This window comes from Lampetra fluviatilis, chromosome 3 (genome assembly GCF_964198595.1).
Source record: "Lampetra fluviatilis chromosome 3, kcLamFluv1.1, whole genome shotgun sequence".
In the NCBI taxonomy this organism is placed as follows: domain Eukaryota; kingdom Metazoa; phylum Chordata; class Hyperoartia; order Petromyzontiformes; family Petromyzontidae; genus Lampetra; species Lampetra fluviatilis.
In genome coordinates this window covers 7,904,168-7,917,202 of record NC_136277.1, presented here as the reverse complement: position 1 = coordinate 7,917,202, position 13,035 = coordinate 7,904,168, and the positions used below count along the sequence as shown (strand labels likewise).

Genomic DNA, 13,035 nt, shown 5'->3' with positions numbered 1-13,035 from the left:
TCAGCCAGTGGGGACATTCACTGTCTCCACTCAGCCAGTGGGGACATTCATTGTCTCCACTCAGCCAGTGGGGGACTTTCACTGTCTCCACTCAGCCAGTGGGGACATTCACTGTCTCCACTCAGCCACTGGGGACATTCACTGTCTCCACTCAGCCACTGGGGACATTCACTGTCTCCACTCAGCCAGTAGGGACATTCACTGTCTCCACTCAGCCAGTAGGGACATTCACTGTCTCCACTCAGCCACTGGGGACATTCACTGTCTCCACTCAGCCAGTAGCGACATTCACTGTCTCCACTTAACCAGTGGAGACATCCACTGTCTCCACTCAGCCACTGGGGACATTCACTGTCTCCACTCAACCACTGGGGACATTCACTGTCTCCACTCAACTAGTGGAGACATTCACTGTCTCCACTCTGCCAGTGGGGACATTCACTGTCTCCACTCAGCCACTGGGGACATTCACTGTCTCCACTCAGCCACTGGGAGACATTCACCGGCTCCACTCAGCCAGTGGGGACATTCACTGTCTCCACTCAACCAGTGGAGACATTCACTGTCTCCACTCAACCAGTGGGGACATTCATTGTCTCCACTCAGCCACTGGGGACATTCACTGTCTCCACTCAGCCACTGGGAGACATTCACTGTCTCCACTCAGCCAGTGGGGACATTCACTGTCTCCACTCAGCCAGTGGGGGACATTCACTGTCTCCACTCAGCCAGTGGAGACATTCACTGTCTCCACTCAGCCACTGGGGGACATTCACTGTCTCCACTCAGCCAGTGGAGACATTCACTGTCTCCACTCAGCCACTGGGGACATTCACTGTCTCCACTCAGCCACTGGGGGACATTCACTGTCTCCACTCAGCCACTGGGGGACATTCACTGTCTCCACTCAGCCAGTGGAGGCATTCACTGTCTCCACTCAGCCAGTGGGGACATTCACTGTCTCCACTCAGCCACTGGGGGACATTCACTGTCTCCACTCAGCCACTGGGGACATTCACTGTCTCCACTCGGCCAGTGGGGACATTCACTGTCTCCACTCAGCCACTGGGGACATTCACTGTCTCCACTCGGCCAGTGGGGACATTCACTGTCTCCACTCAGCCACTGGGGACATTCACCGTCTCCACTCAGCCACTGGGGACATTCACTGTCTCCACTCGGCCAGTGGGGACATTCACTGTCTCCACTCGGCCAGTGGGGACATTCACTGTCTCCACTCAGCCACTGGGGACATTCACTGTCTCCACTCGGCCAGTGGGGACATTCACTGTCTCCACTCAGCCACTGGGGACATTCACTGTCTCCACTCAGCCACTGGGGACATTCACTGTCTCCACTCAGCCACTGGGGACATTCACTGTCTCCACTCAGCCACTGGGGACATTCACTGTCTCCACTCAGCCAGTGGGGACATTCACTGTCTCCACTCAGCCAGTGGGGACATTCACTGTCTCCACTCGGCCAGTGGGGACATTCACTGTCTCCACTCAGCCACTGGGGACATTCACTGTCCCCACTCAGCCACTGGGGACATTCACTGTCTCCACTCAGCCACTGGGGACATTCACTGTCTCCACTCAGCCACTGGGGGACATTCACTGTCTCCACTCAGCCAGTGGGGACATTCACTGTCTCCACTCAGCCACTGGGGGACATTCACTGTCTCCACTCAGCCAGTGGGGACATTCACTGATGGGACATTCACTGTCTCCACTCAGCCAGTGGGGGGCATTCACTGTCTCCACTCAGCCACTGTGGGACAACGTCTCTGTGGATGATTGGTGGCAGAATGTTTATCAGAACAAGGAGCCAGGGGACTGGTGTCAGTTTCAGTGTTCCGAGTGAGTAGTGACACATTGAGTCATGACACAGTGAGCATTGACACATAGTGAGTACTGACAAAGAGTGATGATGCATAATAAGAGTTCAGATAAACTGAGGACTGACACATAACACTGGTCAACACACTTTGTCTGGCATAAGGTATTTTGGGGTGCTGATTCCAAATCTTGCATCAATTTTTGTCTATCACATCAGGTTTTTGAGATGTCAAATTTTGCATTTTCAATAAAAACAGCAAATGTATGCTCATATACGAATAGCTAAACAGACATCCATACAACAATAAGATACAATATACAATAATAATGAAACAAACATTTAATGAGCCGTAGCACAAAGTTGTGAGTGACTGCATATCAATGTGAGTGAATGCATATTACCATGTACGAATTGTGAAGATAAGAAAAATACGTACAAAAAGGTCATTCACAATAGTGATGTTACATCTGCATAAACGACCTCTTTGACGATCTCCGATGTACAGCTTGTGGAATGTCTCTCATCAAGGACCAGCAGTAATCTGCCATCATGTTTGAGTCCCATCGGCCTTGGTAACGTTCTTCCATGACTTTAATGTCTTGATGAAAGCGTTCACCTTGCTCTTCGCTCACGTGACCCATGTTCTCTGGAAACTGGGCCAAGTGACGATGTAAGTAGTGAACCTTGATGCTCATTCTACATCCAAGTGCTTGGAAACTCAAGAGCAGCTCCTCCACAATCTCTCGATAGTTGTCCACTTTCCTGTTCCCAAGGAAATTCTGCACCACATCAGAGAATGCATTCCAAGCTCTAGCCTCTGCCACAGTCATTGTTGTAACAAAGTGTGGATCCCTGATGAGTGTTCTTATTTGAGGGCCATCAAATATTCCTGCCTTTTTCTTCTCGGCACTGAGACTTGTAAAGGTTGAACATATATAGCTGAAGCAGTCTCCAGTGTGATCAAGAGCTTTGACAAATTGCTTCATTAACCCAAGTTTTATGTGCAGTGGGGGAAATAGAATGTTATTCCTATCAACCAGAGGCTCATTCTTGATGTTCTTGTCACCAGGCGTCAAACTGATTCTTGGTGGCCAGTTCTTTTAAACCCAGTGTTCTAATGTAGCCCTACTGTCCCAGTAGCAGAGGAAACAAGGGTATTTGGTGTGACCTCCTTGCTGACCCAGCAGAAAATTTAACATTTTCAAATCAACACAAATTAGCCATCCATGAACATGGTATTCCAATCTATCCAGAACAATCTGGATGTTGGCATACTCTTCATTCATTTTTACAGAGTGTCCTATTGGGATTGAACCATATATATATTTCTGTTGTGAAGTAACACACATTTCAAACTCCTTTTACTACTGTCAATACAAAGTCTCCATTCACTTGAATCATATGCAGGCAGTCCCATATTGAGAAGAAGCCCTTCAACATCATTACAATAACCAAGTTGACCATCTGAATGAAAGTACTTTCGCAGTGCTGCTTCTCTGTTACGATAAAAGGAGACACTAGTGCCAGGTCTGAGTAGTCCTTTCTCTTGCAGCCTGGAAGCCAACAATTCAGCAGACTGCTTTGGCAAATACAAATCTCTTACAAGATCATTCAATTCAGGCTGACTAAACAGAGACATTTTATTACAATCTGCATCAGATGGCGTATATTCGATCTGAGCATCATCATCATCATCATCTGTAGAAGCAGGTAAACTGAGGGATTCAACATCAATCTCTGGTAGCTCAGTAAATACAGGCACAGGTATTTCCTCACAGTGCTCAACTGGTCGTCTGGCAGATGGGATATCTGGGTATTGTAAGTGTTGGTTGTTTTTCTTATTGAAACCTTTTACATTGACAAGGCAGAAGTAGCAGTTATCCAAATGGTTTGTAGGTTCTCTCCAAACCATTGGCACACCAAACTACAGCTTAGCATTCTTTCCTTTAGACCATGATTGCAAAGTTTCAACACTTTGTGAGGAGCCCAATTTTTGTCTTGGTCACCAAGTCGTACTATAAAGTAGGCAAGATAAACCTTCTTGACAAAGGTATTGATGTTGCGCTTTTGATCCTGCAAAGTGAAGCTGCCACAGATGTAGCAGAAGATATCTGGGTCATTACTGCATTTCCTTCTTTCGGATGTTGTAGCCATTGTTAGATCACGCCCTGCAGAAGAAAAATATTAAATAAATGTGGATATCTACATACAATGATATTATAAACACACTATCCTAAACATACAGCACCATATTTGAACACTAAAGCAGTCACTGACTCGCAACAACTTGCAATGATAAGTGACAGAGTTAATTTAGGGTAAAATCAATGAAAATGAGGTATGCCAATAGCATAAAAATTAGATGTGATAGAGCAAATCTGAGATCCGATTTGGAATCAGCACCCTGAAATTAGTCTAAAACAGCTGCAAAAAGTCCAGGCCAGAATTTTTTTTTTGTTGACCAGTGTAATGAGAGTACAGATAGTCCCCGAGTTACGATGGTCCGACTTACGATATTTCGATCTTACGATGGCGATACGACAAAATTGTTAAATATTTTAAATTTCGCGTGGCAGGCAAACGCAGCAGTGTACGAGGAATCTTGGTGAGTGCAGTACAATATGATACGTTACGATACGTTCAATGCATGGATGATACGTAGCTTTAGCGATTTCATTTTAGGGTTACCACGATACGATACGTTCAATGCATGTTAAAAGTTTTTATAGCAGATAGGATTGTTTCCTGAAAAAACGTTCTATTAAATTGCAGTTCATATAGGTAGGCTAAGAATTTACCTTGTTTTTTTTACTTGACATTTTACTGTGCAATACAGTATTGTAATTAATAAATACATACAGTATATAGTTTATACAGTACGGTACTGTACATTTTTCTGTTTTGCTAAATTATCACCATTCTTTAAGACCTGGGTAGGCTAGGCCATCTTCGACTTACGATATTTTTGACTTACGATGGGGTCGTCGTAACGCATCTCCATCGTAAGTAGAGGACTACCTGTACTGACACAATCTGAGTACTGACACGCAGTGAGAGCGCTGACACAGTGAGGGTGCTGACACAGTGTGAGTACTGACAGAGTGAGGCTACTGACACACAGTGAGAGTACTGACAGTGAGAGTACTGACACACAGTGAGAGTACTGACACTCAATGAGAGTACTGACAGACAGTGAGAGCGCTGATACAGTGTGAGTACTGACAGAGTGAGGCTACTGACACACAGTGAGGGTACTGACAGTGAGAGTACTGACACACAGTGAGAGTACTGACACTCAATGAGAGTACTGACTCACAGTGAGTACTCATACGCAGTAAGAGTACTGACACACAGTGACTAGTGACACAGTGAGGATGCTGACACAACGGTAGTAATGAGACAGTGCAAGTACTGACACAGTGAGAGTATTGACAGTGACACATTGAGATTGGTGACACAGTACTGTATTGACACAGTAAGCACTGACATAGTTAGTAGTGACACAGTTAGTATGTACACAGAGTGAGTAGTGACAGAGTACTGACACAGTGGGTAGTGACACAGAGTACTGACAGAGTGGGTAGTGACACACGGAGTGATTAGTGACAGTGAGCAGTGACACGCACAATGAGTAGTAACACAGTGAGTAGTGACACAAAGAGAGTACTGACACAGCATTGACACACAGTGAATAGTGACACACATAGGGAGTAGTGGCACAGTAAGTAGTGACACTCGGAGTGAGTAGTGACACAGTGAGTGTACTCATTTAGTGACACAGTAGTGACACAGTGAGTAGTGACACACAGTGAGAAGTGACAGTGAGTAGTGACAAAGTAGTTACATAGTGAGTAGTGACACAGTGAGTAGTGACACAGGGAGTAGTGACACACAAAGTAGTTACATAGTGAGTAGTGATACAGAATGAGTACTGACACACACATAGTGAGTAGTGACAAAGTGGGTAGTGACTGAACAGTAAAACAGAGTGAGTAGTGACACAGTGAGTACTGACACAGTGAGTGTATTGACAGTGGCAGTGAAAATGCTGACAGTACTGTACTGACACAGTGACAGAATTAATGCGAGAGTACGGACACACAGAGTGAGTGGTGACACAGAGTGAGTAGTGACACAGTGAGTGGTGACACAGAGTGAGTGGTGACACACTGAGTGGTGACAGAGTGAGTAGTGACACACAGAGTGAGTAGTGACACACAGAGTGAGTGGTGACACCCACAGAGTGAGTAGTGACACAGAGTGAGTAGTGACACAGAGTGAGTAGTGACACACAGAGTGAGTGGTGACACACAGTGAGTAGTGACACAGTGAGTAGTGACACACAGAGTGAGTGGTGACACACAGCGAGTGGTGACACACAGAGTGAGTGGTGACACACAGAGTGAGTGGTGACACACAGTAGTGACACAGAGTGAGTGGTGACACAGAGTGAGTGGTGACACACACAGAGTGAGTGGTGACACACACAGAGTAGTGACACACAGTAGTGACACACAGAGTGAGTAGTGATACAGTGAGTGGTGAGACACAGAGTGAGTAGTGACACACAGTGAGTGGTAACACACACACACAGTGAGTGGTGACACACACAGAGTGAGTGGTGACACACACAGAGTGAGTGGTGACACACACAGAGTGAGTAGTGACACACACAGAGTGAGTAGTGACACACACAGAGTGAGTAGTGACACACACAGTGAGTGGTGACACACACAGTGAGTGGTAACACACACAGTGAGTAGTGACACACACAGTGAGTGGTGACACACACAGAGTGAGTGGTGACACACACAGAGTGAGTAGTGACACACACAGAGTGAGTAGTGACACACACAGTGAGTGGTGACACACACAGAGTGAGTAGTGACACACACAGAGTGAGTGGTGACACACACAGTGAGTGGTGACACACACAGAGTGAGTGGTGACACACACAGAGTGAGTGGTGACACACACAGAGTGAGTAGTGACACACACAGTGAGTGGTAACACACACAGAGTGAGTGGTGACACACACAGAGTGAGTAGTGACAGAGTGAGTGGTGACAGAGTGGCGATATTTCGATCTTACGATGGCGATACGACAAAATTGTAAATATTTTCAATTTCGCGTGGCAGGCAAACGCAGCAGTGTACGATGAATCTTGGTGAGTACAGTACAATATGATACGTTACGATACGTTCAATGCATGTATGATACGTAACTTTAGCGATTTCATTTCAGGGTTACCACGATACGATACGTTCAATGCATGTTAAAAGTTTTTATAGCAGATAGGATTGTTTCCTGAAAAAACGTTCTATTAAATTGCAGTTCATATAGGTAGGCTAAGAATTTACCTTGTTTTTTTTACTTGACATTTTACTGTGCAATACAGTATTGTAATTAATAAATACATACAGTATATAGTTTATACAGTACGGTACTGTACATTTTTCTGTTTTGCTAAATTATCACCATTCTTTAAGACCTGGGTAGGCTAGGCCATCTTCGACTTACGATATTTTTGACTTACGATGGGGTCGTCGTAACGCATCTCCATCGTAAGTAGAGGACTACCTGTACTGACACAATCTGAGTACTGACACGCAGTGAGAGCGCTGACACAGTGAGGGTGCTGACACAGTGTGAGTACTGACAGAGTGAGGCTACTGACACACAGTGAGAGTACTGACAGTGAGAGTACTGACACACAGTGAGAGTACTGACACTCAATGAGAGTACTGACAGACAGTGAGAGCGCTGATACAGTGTGAGTACTGACAGAGTGAGGCTACTGACACACAGTGAGGGTACTGACAGTGAGAGTACTGACACACAGTGAGAGTACTGACACTCAATGAGAGTACTGACTCACAGTGAGTACTCATACGCAGTGAGAGTACTGACACACAGTGACTAGTGACACAGTGAGGATGCTGACACAACGGTAGTAATGAGACAGTGCAAGTACTGACACAGTGAGAGTATTGACAGTGACACATTGAGATTGGTGACACAGTACTGTATTGACACAGTAAGCACTGACATAGTTAGTAGTGACACAGTTAGTATGTACACAGAGTGAGTAGTGACAGAGTACTGACACAGTGGGTAGTGACACAGAGTACTGACAGAGTGGGTAGTGACACACGGAGTGATTAGTGACAGTGAGCAGTGACACGCACAATGAGTAGTAACACAGTGAGTAGTGACACAAAGAGAGTACTGACACAGCATTGACACACAGTGAATAGTGACACACATAGGGAGTAGTGGCACAGTAAGTAGTGACACTCGGAGTGAGTAGTGACACAGTGAGTGTACTCATTTAGTGACACAGTAGTGACACAGTGAGTAGTGACACACAGTGAGAAGTGACAGTGAGTAGTGACAAAGTAGTTACATAGTGAGTAGTGACACAGTGAGTAGTGACACAGGGAGTAGTGACACACAAAGTAGTTACATAGTGAGTAGTGATACAGAATGAGTACTGACACACACATAGTGAGTAGTGACAAAGTGGGTAGTGACTGAACAGTAAAACAGAGTGAGTAGTGACACAGTGAGTACTGACACAGTGAGTGTATTGACAGTGGCAGTGAAAATGCTGACAGTACTGTACTGACACAGTGACAGAATTAATGCGAGAGTACGGACACACAGAGTGAGTGGTGACACAGAGTGAGTGGTGACACACTGAGTGGTGACAGAGTGAGTAGTGACAGAGTGAGTAGTGACACACAGAGTGAGTAGTGACACACAGAGTGAGTGGTGACACCCTGAGTAGTGACACACTGAGTAGTGACACACAGAGTGAGTGGTGACACCCACAGAGTGAGTAGTGACACAGAGTGAGTAGTGACACAGAGTGAGTAGTGACACACAGAGTGAGTGGTGACACACAGTGAGTAGTGACACAGTGAGTAGTGACACACAGAGTGAGTGGTGACACACAGCGAGTGGTGACACACAGAGTGAGTGGTGACACACAGAGTGAGTGGTGACACACAGTAGTGACACAGAGTGAGTGGTGACACAGAGTGAGTGGTGACACACACAGAGTGAGTGGTGACACACACAGAGTAGTGACACACAGTAGTGACACACAGAGTGAGTAGTGATACAGTGAGTGGTGAGACACAGAGTGAGTAGTGACACACAGTGAGTGGTAACACACACACACAGTGAGTGGTGACACACACAGAGTGAGTGGTGACACACACAGAGTGAGTAGTGACACACACAGAGTGAGTAGTGACACACACAGTGAGTGGTAACACACACAGTGAGTAGTGACACACACAGTGAGTGGTGACACACACAGAGTGAGTGGTGACACACACAGAGTGAGTAGTGACACACACAGAGTGAGTAGTGACACACACAGTGAGTGGTGACACACACAGAGTGAGTAGTGACACACACAGAGTGAGTGGTGACACACACAGTGAGTGGTGACACACACAGAGTGAGTGGTGACACACACAGAGTGAGTGGTGACACACACAGAGTGAGTAGTGACACACACAGTGAGTGGTAACACACACAGAGTGAGTGGTGACACACACAGAGTGAGTAGTGACAGAGTGAGTGGTGACAGAGTGGCGATATTTCGATCTTACGATGGCGATACGACAAAATTGTAAATATTTTCAATTTCGCGTGGCAGGCAAACGCAGCAGTGTACGATGAATCTTGGTGAGTACAGTACAATATGATACGTTACGATACGTTCAATGCATGTATGATACGTAACTTTAGCGATTTCATTTCAGGGTTACCACGATACGATACGTTCAATGCATGTTAAAAGTTTTTATAGCAGATAGGATTGTTTACTGAAAAAACTTTCTATTAAATTGCAGTTCATATAGGTAGGCTAAGAATTTACCTTGATTTTTTACTTTAAATTTTACTGTGCAATACAGTATTGTAATTAATAAATACTTACAGTGTATAGTTTATACAGTACGGTACTGTACATTTTTCTGTTTTGCTAAATTATCACCATTCTTTAAGACTCCTGGGTAGGCTAGGCCATCTTCGACTTACGATATTTTTGACTTACGATGGGGTCGTCGTAACGCATCTCCGTCGTAAGTAGAGGACAACCTGGACTGAGACAATCTGAGTACTGACACGCAGTGAGGGCGCTGACACAGTGTGAGTACTGACAGAGTGAGGCTACTGACACACAGTGAGTACTCATACGTAGTGAGAGTACTGACACACAGTGACTAGTGACACAGTGAGGGTGCTGACACAACGGTAGTAATGAGACAGTGCAAGTACTGACACAGTGAGAGTATTTACAGTGACACATTGAGATTGCTGACACAGTACTGTACTGACACAGTAAGCACTGACATAGTTAGTAGTGACACAGTGAGTGTGTACACAGTGAGTAGTGACAGAGTACTGACACAGTGGGTAGTGACACAGAGTACTGACACAGTGGGTAGTGACACAGAGTACTGACACAGTGGGTAGTGACACAGTACTGACATACAAAGTACTGACACAGTAGTGACACACAGTGAATATTGATACACATAGGGAGTAGTGACACAGTGAATACTGACACATTGAGTGTAAAGAGTGACAGTTAGTAGTGACACACATAGTGAGTAGTGACACACAAAGTGAGTAGTGACACAGTACTGACATACAAAGTACTGACACAGTAGTGACACACAGTGAATAGTGACACACATAGGCAGTAGTGGCACAGTAAGTAGTGAGACTCGGAGTGAGTAGTGACACAGTGAGTGTACTCATTTTAGTAACACAGCAGTGACACAGTGAGTAGTGACACACAGTGAGAAGTGACAGTGAGTAGTGACAAAGTAGTTACAAAGTGAGTAGTGATACAGAATGAGAAGTGACACACATAGTGAGTAGTAACACAGTGAGTAGTGACACAGTGAGTAGTGACACAGTGAGTAGTGACACAGTGAGTAGTGATACAGAATGAGTACTGACACACACATAGTGAGTAGTGACAAAGTGGGTAGTGACTGAACAGTAAAACAGAGTGAGTAGTGACACAGAGTAGTGAAACACAAAGTGAGTAGTGACACAGTGAGTACTGACACACAGCGAGTGTATTGACAGTGGCAGTGAAAATGCTGACAGTACTGTACTGACACAGTGACAGAATTAATGCGAGAGTACGGACACACAGAGTGAGTGGTGACACACAGAGTGAGTGGTGACACACAGAGTGAGTAGTGACACACAGTGTGAGTGGTGACACACAGGGTGAGTGGTGACACACAGAGTGAGTAGTGACACACAGAGTGAGTATTGACACACAGAGTGAGTGGTGACACACAGAGTGAGTGGTGACACAGAGTGAGTAGTGACACACAGTGAGTGGTGACACACACAGTGAATAGTAACAGAGTGAGTGGTGACACACACAGAGTGAGTGGTGACACACACAGAGTGAGTAGTGACACACAGAGTGAGTGGTGACACACACAGTGTTGTGTTTACGACCGCCACGTACCCCGTGTGCTCGCTGTGCCATGTTCCTCAAGGGCCGTGAGCGCCTTCTCTGGGACGCTGCTGTTGTTGTTGTAGCTGCTGCTGTTGTTGTAGCTGCTGTTGTTGTTGTTGTAGCTTCTGCTGTTGTTGTAGCTGCTGCTGTTGTTGTAGCTGCTGCTGTTGTTGTAGCTGCTGCTGTTGTTGTAGTAGCTGTTGCTGTTGTTGTAGCTGCTGTTGTTGTTGTAGCTGCTGCTGTTGTTGTAGCTGCTGTTGTAGCTGCTGCTGTTGTTGTAGCTTCTGCTGTTGTTGTTGTAGCTGCTACTGGCTACACGTGACGACATCCGCCGTGTCACAAATCAACATCGACTTACACAGCGAGAGAGCTCACACACAGCCTGACTACTTACTCACAGTGAGAGTACTCACTCTCACTGTGCCCCAGTACTTACACAGCGAGTACTGACACACAGTGAGTACTGATAGTGCTTACTGTCAGTGAGTAATGGAACAGTGTGAGGGTAATGACAGTGTGAGCACTGACACACAGGGACAGTGTGACTAATGACATACAGCGAGAACTGGCACTGCAAGTTACGACACAGTGAGGGTGCTCACACACTGTGACTAATGACACACACGGTGAGTACTGACACAGTGATAGTACTCGCACACAGTAAGAGTACTGACACAAGTGACACTGATGAATGGCACAGTGAGAGTGCTGAAACAGTGAGGTCTGACATTCAACGTGACACACGGTGAGTAATGACACAGTAGTAAGAGTCCTGACAGTGCTCACTGACATACAGTGCTCACTGACACACAGTGAGTACTGACACAGTGAGTACTGACATGCAGTGAGCGAAGTGAACCACGGTGTGAGCACCGACACGGCATGACGGTAGTGACACAGAGCTGGCACACAGCGAGTAGTGGCACACAGCGAGTAGTGACACACAGCGAGTAGTGACACAGAGTAGTGACACACAGCGAGTGGTGACACAGAGTAGTGACACACAGCGAGTGGTGACACAGAGTAGTGACACAGAGTAGTGACACACAGCGAGTAGTGACACAGCGAGTAGTGACGCAGCGAGTGGTGACACAGAGTAGTGACACAGAGTAGTGACACACAGCGAGTAGTGACACAGCGAGTAGTGACACACAGCGAGTGGTGACACAGAGTAGTGACACACAGCGAGTGGTGACACAGAGTAGTGACACACAGCGAGTAGTGACACACAGCGAGTAGTGACACACAGCGAGTAGTGACACAGAGTAGTGACACACAGCGAGTGGTGACACAGAGTAGTGACACACAGCGAGTAGTGACACACAGCGAGTAGTGACACAGCGAGTAGTGACACACAGCGAGTGGTGACACAGAGTAGTGACACAGCGAGTAGTGACACACAGCGAGTAGTGACACAGCGAGTAGTGACACACAGCGAGTGGTGACAGAGTAGTGACACAGAGTAGTGACACACAGCGAGTAGTGACACAGCGAGTAGTGACACACAGCGAGTAGTGACACACAGCGAGTAGTGACACACAGCGAGTAGTGACACAGAGTAGTGACACACAGCGAGTAGTGACACACAGCGAGTAGTGACACACAGCGAGTAGTGACACACAGCGAGTAGTGACACAGCGAGTAGTGACACAGCGAGTAGTGACACAGAGTAGTGACACAGAGTAGT

General features: G+C 46.2%; 1 long non-coding RNA gene across 1 annotated transcript; it reads right to left on the bottom strand.

Annotated features, from left to right (window-relative positions):
* Nucleotides 1-2,166: 2,166 nt before the first annotated feature.
* Nucleotides 2,167-12,050, bottom strand: LOC144948906 (uncharacterized). Its single transcript, XR_013640216.1, has 2 exons — nucleotides 11,358-12,050; nucleotides 2,167-4,010 (listed from the first exon to the last, which is right to left on the bottom strand). It is a non-coding gene; the product is annotated as an uncharacterized LOC144948906 (long non-coding RNA).
* Between the last annotated feature and the right edge of the window lie 985 nt (nucleotides 12,051-13,035).